This window comes from Saccoglossus kowalevskii, chromosome 12 (genome assembly GCF_978046115.1).
Source record: "Saccoglossus kowalevskii chromosome 12, keSacKowa6.1, whole genome shotgun sequence".
Lineage (NCBI taxonomy): Eukaryota > Metazoa > Hemichordata > Enteropneusta > Harrimaniidae > Saccoglossus > Saccoglossus kowalevskii.
In genome coordinates, this window is record NC_140652.1 from 18,959,748 (window position 1) to 18,970,258 (window position 10,511).

Below are 10,511 nucleotides of genomic sequence, written 5' to 3' on the forward strand. Positions count from 1 at the left end.
GGACCATCTCAAATTGTAACTAACAATACGAAAGCATGTTCGTTGTTTCTGTTTAGTGGGATTTATTTATGAAATCTTAACAATACGATACTTCAGGGACTATGTGGGAACGCCCAAATATACTTCTATCATCATCCGCTATTTAGACAATGTCTCAATTTACTTTTGAGGACGTTGTACATTCAATCAGTTAACAGATATCTGTGAAATGACTGATTCTCAATGTCTTTCGTTTTCTCTATCTGTATATCATGTAGACTCTAGTAACAAATGTTTTGTGAATCTTGTGAATCTGAATTGTTGTTCCATAAATTGGACAGCCTGTATGATGTCGAAATATCGAGCCCCTTAACTGTCGCATTGAGGTATTATTTTATTCATTGGTAACCGATAGCTAGGATAATAAGAGTAATATAATATTGTTTTCTTTAAATTTACTTTGGCCTTCTTTTGAAATGTATACAAACTGAAGGAAAATGAGGATCGGAGTACTGTCTGAATTCACTAGATTAACGACTGTTTAGATGTGCCAAATCTTACCTGAAGACGTAGGATTAGTTGTTATTCCATCTTTAAGGCGTGTATTCCACTTGAAGTATCGCTCAAAAAGCGCTTAATATTCTGAAGCAGAATAACTGATTTATATGGCGATAGTTTCTGGCAGTTGGAAATTTAGGCATATGAATTTCACATGCCAAGTGATTTATAATTTTGACGACCTTGAAATACTAAATAATATGGTCTCCAATTCGTGTGTTCATTTATTGATGGTACAACTGTTTGCCTCACAATTATTTAAACATGCCGACCTAACTTAATAACCATTTTATTTGATTTCAAAAAAATATATATTTAAAATATCCGTCTCCAGTGATATTACATATCAATACTTTGAATTTTTCATTTTCGCATTGTTCGTTGTACAAAAACAGTATAGTGCAAACGGACAAATGTTGACCATAGACTTGCGGTCTAACAAGAACTAACACGTGAATTCAAGTTTTTTTTTTAATGGATTAACTCGTTTTAGTTTATATGGTGTTATTAGATTAAAATTATTAAGAATTCCAGCAGTCAAGTGACTATTGGAAATGAATTTGCGAGTTAGTCCCGTGTGTTTGTTAATATATATTTGTATAAATTAGATTAGAGTTGGAAGTTAAAATCACCAAAAATGTTTAACCTCATGAGTTTTAATTAATGATAATAATAAGTCAGATTAAAATCACATCCAATCAAAAAGCACTTCATTTTGAGTGAGCGGTGGACTTGCCAAGTCACGTAAAGGCGCAATATGGGCGAAGACAATGAGCTCTTCGACCAACTACTGTTCAATATTCAAATTTGAATGAAAGATGATGATCGTTATTTAAAATTAACATAAACTGTTTATAAACAAGGGTAGTGCTTTCTACTTTTCACTGGGACGCGACTTATTGACTTAAATTAATCAGCGTCAGCAGTGTATAGTATAGTGCTCGACTACACTGTGATAGTCCATTGTATATGTGTTAAAAAACATCAAAGCTGTTCAGTTTATGTTAAATTGATGAAACTTTGTGTCAAGGTATTATGACTTCTGCTGATCATTTTAAGATTTGGAGCCACTTCTAAAAATCGATTTTGACGACCACAATGACGTCATCAATAACGAAATAAAGTTCGTCTTTTAAACAGCAGGACAGCTACCTGTACACTGTTGGTGTTTACTGTGGTACTGTCTGACATTTGCGAGGCTTATTGCAACGAAATATACAGGGACAAGGTCAATAATTTTCTGCGCATGCACCAATTCTTACTGCTTACGTGAGTCGCAAAATGCTGTAAAACATATTTTTTTTCCATTTTAGATTATTGGATTTGATTTGATTATCTGAATGGTGTTCAAATTTGACTTCGTACTACTGGTTGCCATAGCAACAAAATTGTGAGTATTTTTGGACGATTTCTTGTCTTGAGATGCCTTTTATCAGTCATAGATATAGACAGAAGTATTTGTACACACATTCCCTATACAACACACAGCACATACAACGCGTTATTTATTAAAGTAAAAGTAAAGATTATTATAACAAAGTGTATCTGACAGATTATCCGCTTTCTAAATTACGACACCTTTCTTGGATTTCCCCACAGGCAAGGTATTCGTTTTGAAACAGTAAATAAGGTCTAATGACACCGTTACAAGGTAAGTTAACTAACTGACACACGTTTATGCTGCCTTTTTGAACAATCAGAGAATTGGACTAGATTCCCTCTCCGTAGAAGGTATTTACAACTTTAGTGTATTGCAAACACCTTGTGCGGCGCATTGGAATTCCATGGTCTTCTGCAGAGCCGTGTATGGCAGGCCTCATACCGCAAATTAGATTTCCAGAAGTTCTGAATGAAAACAAAACGGAATCAAAATGTTGTTTCAATTTGGGGTAAATACAGTGAAATAGATTCTGTGCAGACAAACACATGCTTTTCTGTTCATACCCCTTAAACTGGAAGTTAAGGATACACACAAATTTGTCACGTTTTCTACGCCCAATATTCACAGAAACGTTTCCAAATGACAGTTATGCAGATCCACGGTTCAATAAACAAAGCTTGACACATGTGCCTGAGTTAAGTGAAGCTGATGTAAGTGAAGTACGCCCTCACACTGCGAGTTACAGATAAAGCGCGGTAAAATAAAGCCATTGTCTACCAACTGCCAAATTGTTTAAACAAACTAATATGCTAACTGGTGGTACGAGATCAGGCAAGCAGCCCGCCTGTACTACAGTTGTCCAGGTACTCGATTCAAGGTTTTGAATTTGGAAAGGGACGTCTGAGATAGTTTGATGAGTGACTGAAAAACCCGTGATTCATTATTCCCCCATATCAATCAGCCAAACACTTTATTTTTATATTATACAGTACATGTGGGTAAATAGCATAAGCTATGTTATGCTACGTTTAATATATAAGATGAAAGAGAAGCAGTGAGAAAGGTATTGAACGATAATCTTTACTCGTTATATTAATTAAAGTGCTCATTGTGTGTTTTGTGGATTATAAACAGAAATGTGGTCAATCCTAGACCATTGTAATTAATCATATACTAAATGTAACAATCCTAGACCAAACTTGTGCAATCGTATACCGAATTTAGTCAATGTGTTCAATCTTACAGCGCTTTTTGGCCAAAAAGTGATTTATATAAATATATAATCAGAAACGACCCTCCTAAATATGCTCAATTTGTTGTGTGCTGTGTTTTTTCTTTTTTATTAAAAATGAATATGACTATGTATTTAAATAGTCCCCTCTCTTAATATCTCTTAGCGATCGGGGGGTATTGGTTTGCTGTAGAATGTTTGATTGCAATATCAAGAGCTGGCTGCTTTTATCACTCATAACTTTGTTATGGATATTGTCGGATTGATACATTTTGGCAGATAGTGTTTATCAAAACATGGTTGCCTCCTATGTAGTGATATATTATTGTTCCCATTACTAGCTTACACAATATTTTCGAGCCACGCATTATTGCATGTATGCAAGCAAGTACTTGTATTTATAAATTCCAGTCAGGTCCCATTCATTATTATAATGTTTTGGGCCAGTACTAAATCAGTCTTGCTTTTATACACAAGACAACTGCCGTATATTGTAAACGACTATCAGATTGAAAAAACTATCTCGATTTAAACCTAAATCCAGGTAATTCTAATTAATCCTCAATCAGTATGACAGTGGACCGTCGATGCAATATAAACATAATGAATAGACAAAAATAAATTCTAAAATTATTTCATAACCTAGTAATTTGACAGCAAAGTATCTTTTGATCACACTTGAGTGACATGAGATCATAAATCATTTTGCATATTCAAACCCAAGAAAATGAAACCACAAATGTTTGCATACAATGGCACAGTACCCAAAACCACATTGTAGCTATCCCGCCTAAAAATGTGTGAGCCGCTTTCAAAAACAAGTCACGAAGCTGTTTTAATGTTGAATATGTCGCCTGCATGCTTTGCAACACGATGTTCTTCTCCAGCTTCACTTGGTACCTTTCCTTCTTATTCTGCCAATAAAACGTCTTTCTAATGAAATTCGGTTAATCAGTGTATGCATCCATCATTCAATGTTTTTGTCATATTTCCGCAAACCATGCAAATAGAAGTGTGTCGTGTGTCATAAAGGTGATTGACAGGTCATATCTGTTTACCCTCTTGAAGGAGAATTTGATTCTACCAGGTGTACTTGAGATTTACATAACAAAGGATGTTTATAAGTTTTGAAGGACAATTGAAATTTACCAGCTGTGCTGTTATTTGAATAATAAAAGATGTTTATGATCAACTGACCTACGTGAGACAGCTGCCAGCAAAAACACATTCCGATTCGCTCATGTGAAAACCGAGGTTGTGTCGCTAAATCTGGGCCATTTATGCTTATAAATAGGCTACATTGAGTACAGTTGGGGTCCATCATTTCTACTTAGTACCCTGTGTGTACCTGCTACGATATTGTTTCAAGATAATGACTGTACAATACGTGATGTGATGACAATGATTCTGCGCTAGAAAAAGCAATATTAATTAGAGACATCTTTTCTCTACCCGGAATTAAATTAGCATGGAACTACATAGTGCAAATTTTAAACCTAGGTATGCAAGTAGTATTATTTATTTTTCATATTATGGTTGTATGCCTTTGTTTAACTTTCAGTGTTGCGTACTGAAATGCGGGGTATTAGCGGCCATGTTTGCGGGAGACTGTCTGTAACAAATGGTATTCTTATCACAACCGTAGTACTTTACATGTATATAGCAAATACAATTGTTATCTCCTGTTTACAAATCTCATCGTATATCCACAGTACCTATGTACAAAGTATCAAAGCAACTGAGCTGATAATTTCCAAGCAGAAATCAATGTAATGTTTTAGCAAAAATTAATTCGCTAAAAATAGAGATGACAATACTTTCATGAAATAGACCAATTTCATAGCGGTCCATCAAAGGAACCTTTCTTGAAATCAATATAATCAAACTAACAAAAGTTGCATACATAATCATGTCTACATGATGTCAAAAACTATTCACTATTTGAATCTTATAATATTTATTCAATATTGGCATTAGTGGATAAATATGTGCTTTTTTACTAGTGAATTGAAATACATTTATTATTATGATAGACGTGCATGTGACGACAAATATTAGCAGATAAGTAAACAGTTGGACTGTACGCCCTATTTCAATGAGTATTACATACCAGCGAAAAGCGATTCATTAAGGTATAGATGCAAGGTTTTAGAATGTTCAGATTTCAGAGCTCTGCCATATGTGTAATATACTGAACACAGAAAAATACTTCAAGAGTTTACACAATTATATTATAATTTGCAAAACAGCAATCAAGCTGTTTATGTGAGTGTTATGATCACTGAAATATAAGTGTGTGCAAAATATGCACATGGGAATGACTTTCTTGTGTTGTGCAGTTGATCAAGTAAGTTCAAATTTGAATAGTTCGGATTTTATTTTCGTGAAACCTTCTCATATTGTTTACATAATGTGGAATATCTAGGATTATTAATTGCGTGTTTTGTTCACATTTGGCAATGTATAAAATATTGAAATAACCACGTAATTAAACTAAATTATTCATACGTTTTGGCATGATAGTTTATGAATAAAATAGAATGCTCTTACTCACATGAGTGAAAATTTCAACGTAACTCAAACTATTTTAGAAAGCTATTTAGTTTGGAAACATCTTAACAAATATCAATATGAAAACGTAGGCAATCTCAAGTCAAAAACAAAGCAGTTGTGTATAAACAATATAGACAGTAGAAAAGCATGTTAGGGCTCCGAGCGCTCACGAACCTGCATTTATGCCTTGATGACACAAGTATATATATATAATCAACCTCCCATCGGGGTATGTTTAACAAACTATCCAGTACTCGACAAATATTAACCAAACTCCAAAAATGCAATGCCCAAACATGATTAACATTTATATGATTTGCAATATAGACCATGTGGACACAGCCGTTAATTTCAATAATTGAAATAATTGCTATCTATTCTATGATAAAAAAAAGTGCCGAAGGAGCATAAGAAAATGATTTAAACAACCATGTGTAGTTTGCCTTATCAACACATACATTTTACAAAAACACATACCACTTTAGAATAAAATATTGTAGCAATTATTAGGAATAAAACCTATCTTCTCCAATAACTGATTCGACTGGTGCGTTTTTTGTCTCATTCGCTTTTTTGCGGTTGAACTCTATTGAACTGTACGGGTTTCTGAACAATACAACGGCTTTCTCAAACAAATTTATATGCATTTTGTCATAGTTGTTCTGATTGTTATTATTAAATACTCGCGACAAAACAAAGTGCAAGATCCAGTAGAAGATGGTACATAAACTAAATTAACCCCAGTAGGCTTTCTTACTGCACATACGTTTGTATCAATGTGTCATAAGTTTGATGTTGGTATTAAAGTGCTGCACATCTAGGATTATTACCACACTTCTATGCACATGGCCATCTATTTCAGCAGTATATTACAGTCAACCAGTTAGCAGCACTGGGTGTTTGGGCATGTTTTACTTTCCAGACTATCGTACCTATATCTCAAAACGCAACACCACATCTTCGATCAATCCTGTTCAACTACTGCCACCATTTTATCCAGTTGAACACTATCAAAACGGAAACAATGATAACCCCATTGTGGCTAAACCTCTTTTGCAGTACACGCCAAACATATTAAAATATCTGCTTACAACTAGTTTTTAATCCGTTTGTATCAGTCACCTCAAGTACCAAAATAATGAGTTAAACAGCCAATGTCAATAGAGTAGCCTAGGTGTTAAAAATGGATTAAGAACTGGCAAACCAACTTCTACACAGGTATATCTTTAAATGCATGCTCTGTGGTTCATTTATTCATCTTTTTTGAACTCAGCAGCCCTCAAAACCTAATATTACATATAAGAACGAAAAAATCTGTCGAGATGTCACGTTTTCCCCGTAAAAGTGGTGTCGGCTTTTCTCTTTCTGGACTCCCTTCTCGCGTTTTCTACCAACTCGTAACATGTTCTCACTTGGTTAAACATGTCAAGTTATAAACGATCAACAATACTCATTTCGCGTAATCTATCCCTTATATCGCATTTTAACCAAGCTTATTTTCAGACTATATCTTTATCCCTTTCTTTTCTCACTCGCTTATTTAAAACACTGGCCGCTTGTTCAAACACTGATCACTGGTACATGAGTTGTCGAAAGGATTGATTTAATGCTAAAGTTTCAAAATACAACGAGTATTAACCATAATTTTATTCTGAATGACACTTCTAATCAATCACTTTTTGTATTGTTCGCGAACGTAACTTGAACTATGACCTCTTGTAACGTGAATGTTCCACAACTAGCTGATAGAGTGGGACTATGTTGCGTTTGAATCCAGGGCTGCTCCCTCGCGACATTTACGTGATACAGGTAACGCGAACTCCTGTAAGGTCAGAGAGAAGAAGAACAAAGAAAATATTGATGTGTTTTCCCCAAAAACAACGATGCTACAGCCATGTGTTGAAATGTGAGTAGCAGACAGGCGATATTTCGGGGTTCGCGCGGTCGACAAATGAAGCGAATATTATTTAACAAGCGGTTGTACATTCGGTAGCAATAAACAGGTTGTTTGTAAAAAATACGATCATTCTAACAGAAAAAATGCAGTTTCGAATATTGACACAGTTCTTATTTTTTAAATGAGTCAAAACGAAACAAAAATTGTACGCCGTTTAAGTGATGATCGATCGAAACAAACTTATTTCGCATGTTTTAACGCCTACGTTCTGTTGAAGATATTAGACTTTACCTTCGGCGTTATTAGCGAAGATAATGTATGACATATTAAAAATCGGAAAAATCAATTCGATATTAGTATGTTATTTTAGAATTATTTTCATTTGAGTGATCTGTCTGTGGCTTGTGGGAAACATAGAAAATGAATTCCGATTAGGTTCCGATCGTCTTGCGTATGTTACTATGTAGAATTTTAGAAACAATCCGTTATGATTCAGTTAATTTAAAGAAACACCCTTTTATGTGGTTGGCTCGACCCTTGACAGAAACGAAACACATTCAGACATGCAAGGTTTATTTGTAAGTACATGTATGATGTAATTTGGAAATAGCGTGTTCGCAATTGTTCTTAGAGGGGTCTACCTTATTGATACATGTATTGGTTCTTTGAAGAACAATTTCCTATATAGTGAGCTAGGTGGTTTGCTGTGTTTTGCTTATTTGTGGAAAGCAATATTCATTCATTTCCTATTTTGCATGTGTTGTTAATTGTTGTTGACAATTTGAGTTAAACGTGTGGGCCACTGATTTAATTTAGTAGAGTTTGTTATCGCATGAAAAGTTCTTAAGTAGCTTAGGGAGTGAAGGGGAAGGTCCAAGACTGCATGATTTGAACACAGTTCAGGACACTCCAAGAAAAAGTGAGCGGGAATAGACTAAATGGTATCTCAGCGGGAGTGACGTTTTTCAACAGTAGAGAAGTCAGTGATCCCGTCCATGCAAGTCGTTTGTGAATCTGATCAGAATTACCATTTATAAAAATGTACACTGACGTGAATGCCGATCTCGCTCACGCGAATCATTAGATGTAAATAGTGAAACAAGATGGCGACGCTCATGGCATTAGCGAAAGTTGAACTTTAAACCACCGATCGACTACAGAAGCAACTGTGAGTACTTTGTGTATATGAGTGAACTGGCGACTTTCTTCTCACATCGATTCGTGTACGAATATTGTAGCTGCATTGTATTTATCCCATCTGTGCCGATGGTGATATTGAATTATGGTAGTGAACCTGATTTGTTGAACGGACATGCCGTCGCCTGTCTATTGTGTATGAACTGTAACCAAAAGCAAGTATACAGCAGAAGCTATGACCACATTTTCACTTGGTGCCAACACTTGGAAGTTTCGTCGCAGTGAACCGTCTGCTACTTTGAATGCAGCTGTATGAATCGACAGCAAACTGCCGGGCATCACCAGTTGTACAGTACGTGTTGTATATATTGCCATGGCGACAGAACATTCATTTCAGTAGTTAGCGAAGAACTATGCTGTTGTATGTAGACTAGATAGTCTAGGGCATATAATGTGCTTAGGTTACAGTGACTCTTGTGTAATTATCATATTGTTAAGTGCTATATTTATACCTTTGATATTGAGAGCTGACAATATAGTTTAATATAGGCCATACTGTGTGTGTAACTGTTATGGTAGTATATTTGGTTAAGCCAGGGACTGATCAATGGGAGTTTAGGGGTGTCTAACTATTGAAGTTGTGATTAACCTATACGTTGTTTGATGTGTTTGCTTTTGTTACCTAATTATGGTGAATATATATTTGAACTGTTTTCCCGCGGTCTCCACTGTGAGATAAATATATTTTCAGCCGAATCTCGCTTGAAGGTTGGTAACATGTAAACCACTACAACAAAGGATTACTTTTCAACATAGATCTTCAAGACAGAGAGAGAGGCGTTCGGAACTAATGCTGCTTGTAGGAGAAGGTGTAACGCACCGATTTGAATAAGGCTTACTTGTCATTTCTATACCTCGTTTCTGTTCCATTTATTTATTTTATCTTTTTATTGAATTCGGTACTATCTCCAAAATATATATATATATAAAGTTCACTATGAGTATTATAAAGAGTACTTCTAAATTGCTGTTAGAATTGTAACACCTTTGATATTCATTTATCTGTTGGTGATAAATTCACTTTTTCATAGGCTAATTTGTGTCATTTTAAAACTTTTAAATAATCGGCCGAACTGAAACAAATTTCCCATTTCACCTTCACCCGGCACCACAGTGCATTTTGTATGTTTCCGGCGTTCGATCTTCATGTCCAATGATCTTAATATGTTGTGTTTAAGTTTTTCAGTAACTCGTAACTCTCCTACAATCCTTTGGACGTAACCGCGGGTCCAAACAGGGCCCAGATTGATAGGGAGTGAAACACAGAATTTGAAGAGCTGGCCATGCATTGACCAATCACACAAGAGCTGATAAACACCAATGAGATATGTGTTGTACTTAACAAATAGGTTTGACACTAAAAACAATGGAAAGTTGATAGGCTAAAAGTTGGAATTAGATCGTGTTATAATCAAATCGACCCTGGATGAGTTATGAGCAGAAATTTTCATTTGTGTAGATCGAATAACAATAAATTCGAAGACTTCAGGTATGATTTGGCGCATCTAAACAGTGGTTAATCTAGAGAATTCAGACCAGTACTCCGAATCCCTTTTTACAGTTTGTATACATTTAAAAAGCAGGCCAAGTAAATTTAAAGAAAGATATCATATTACTCTGATCATCCTTGCTGTCGGTTACCAATGAATAAAATAATATCTCAATGTGATCGATATTTCGACATCATACAGGCTATTGCACTCTTGCTTGGTAAT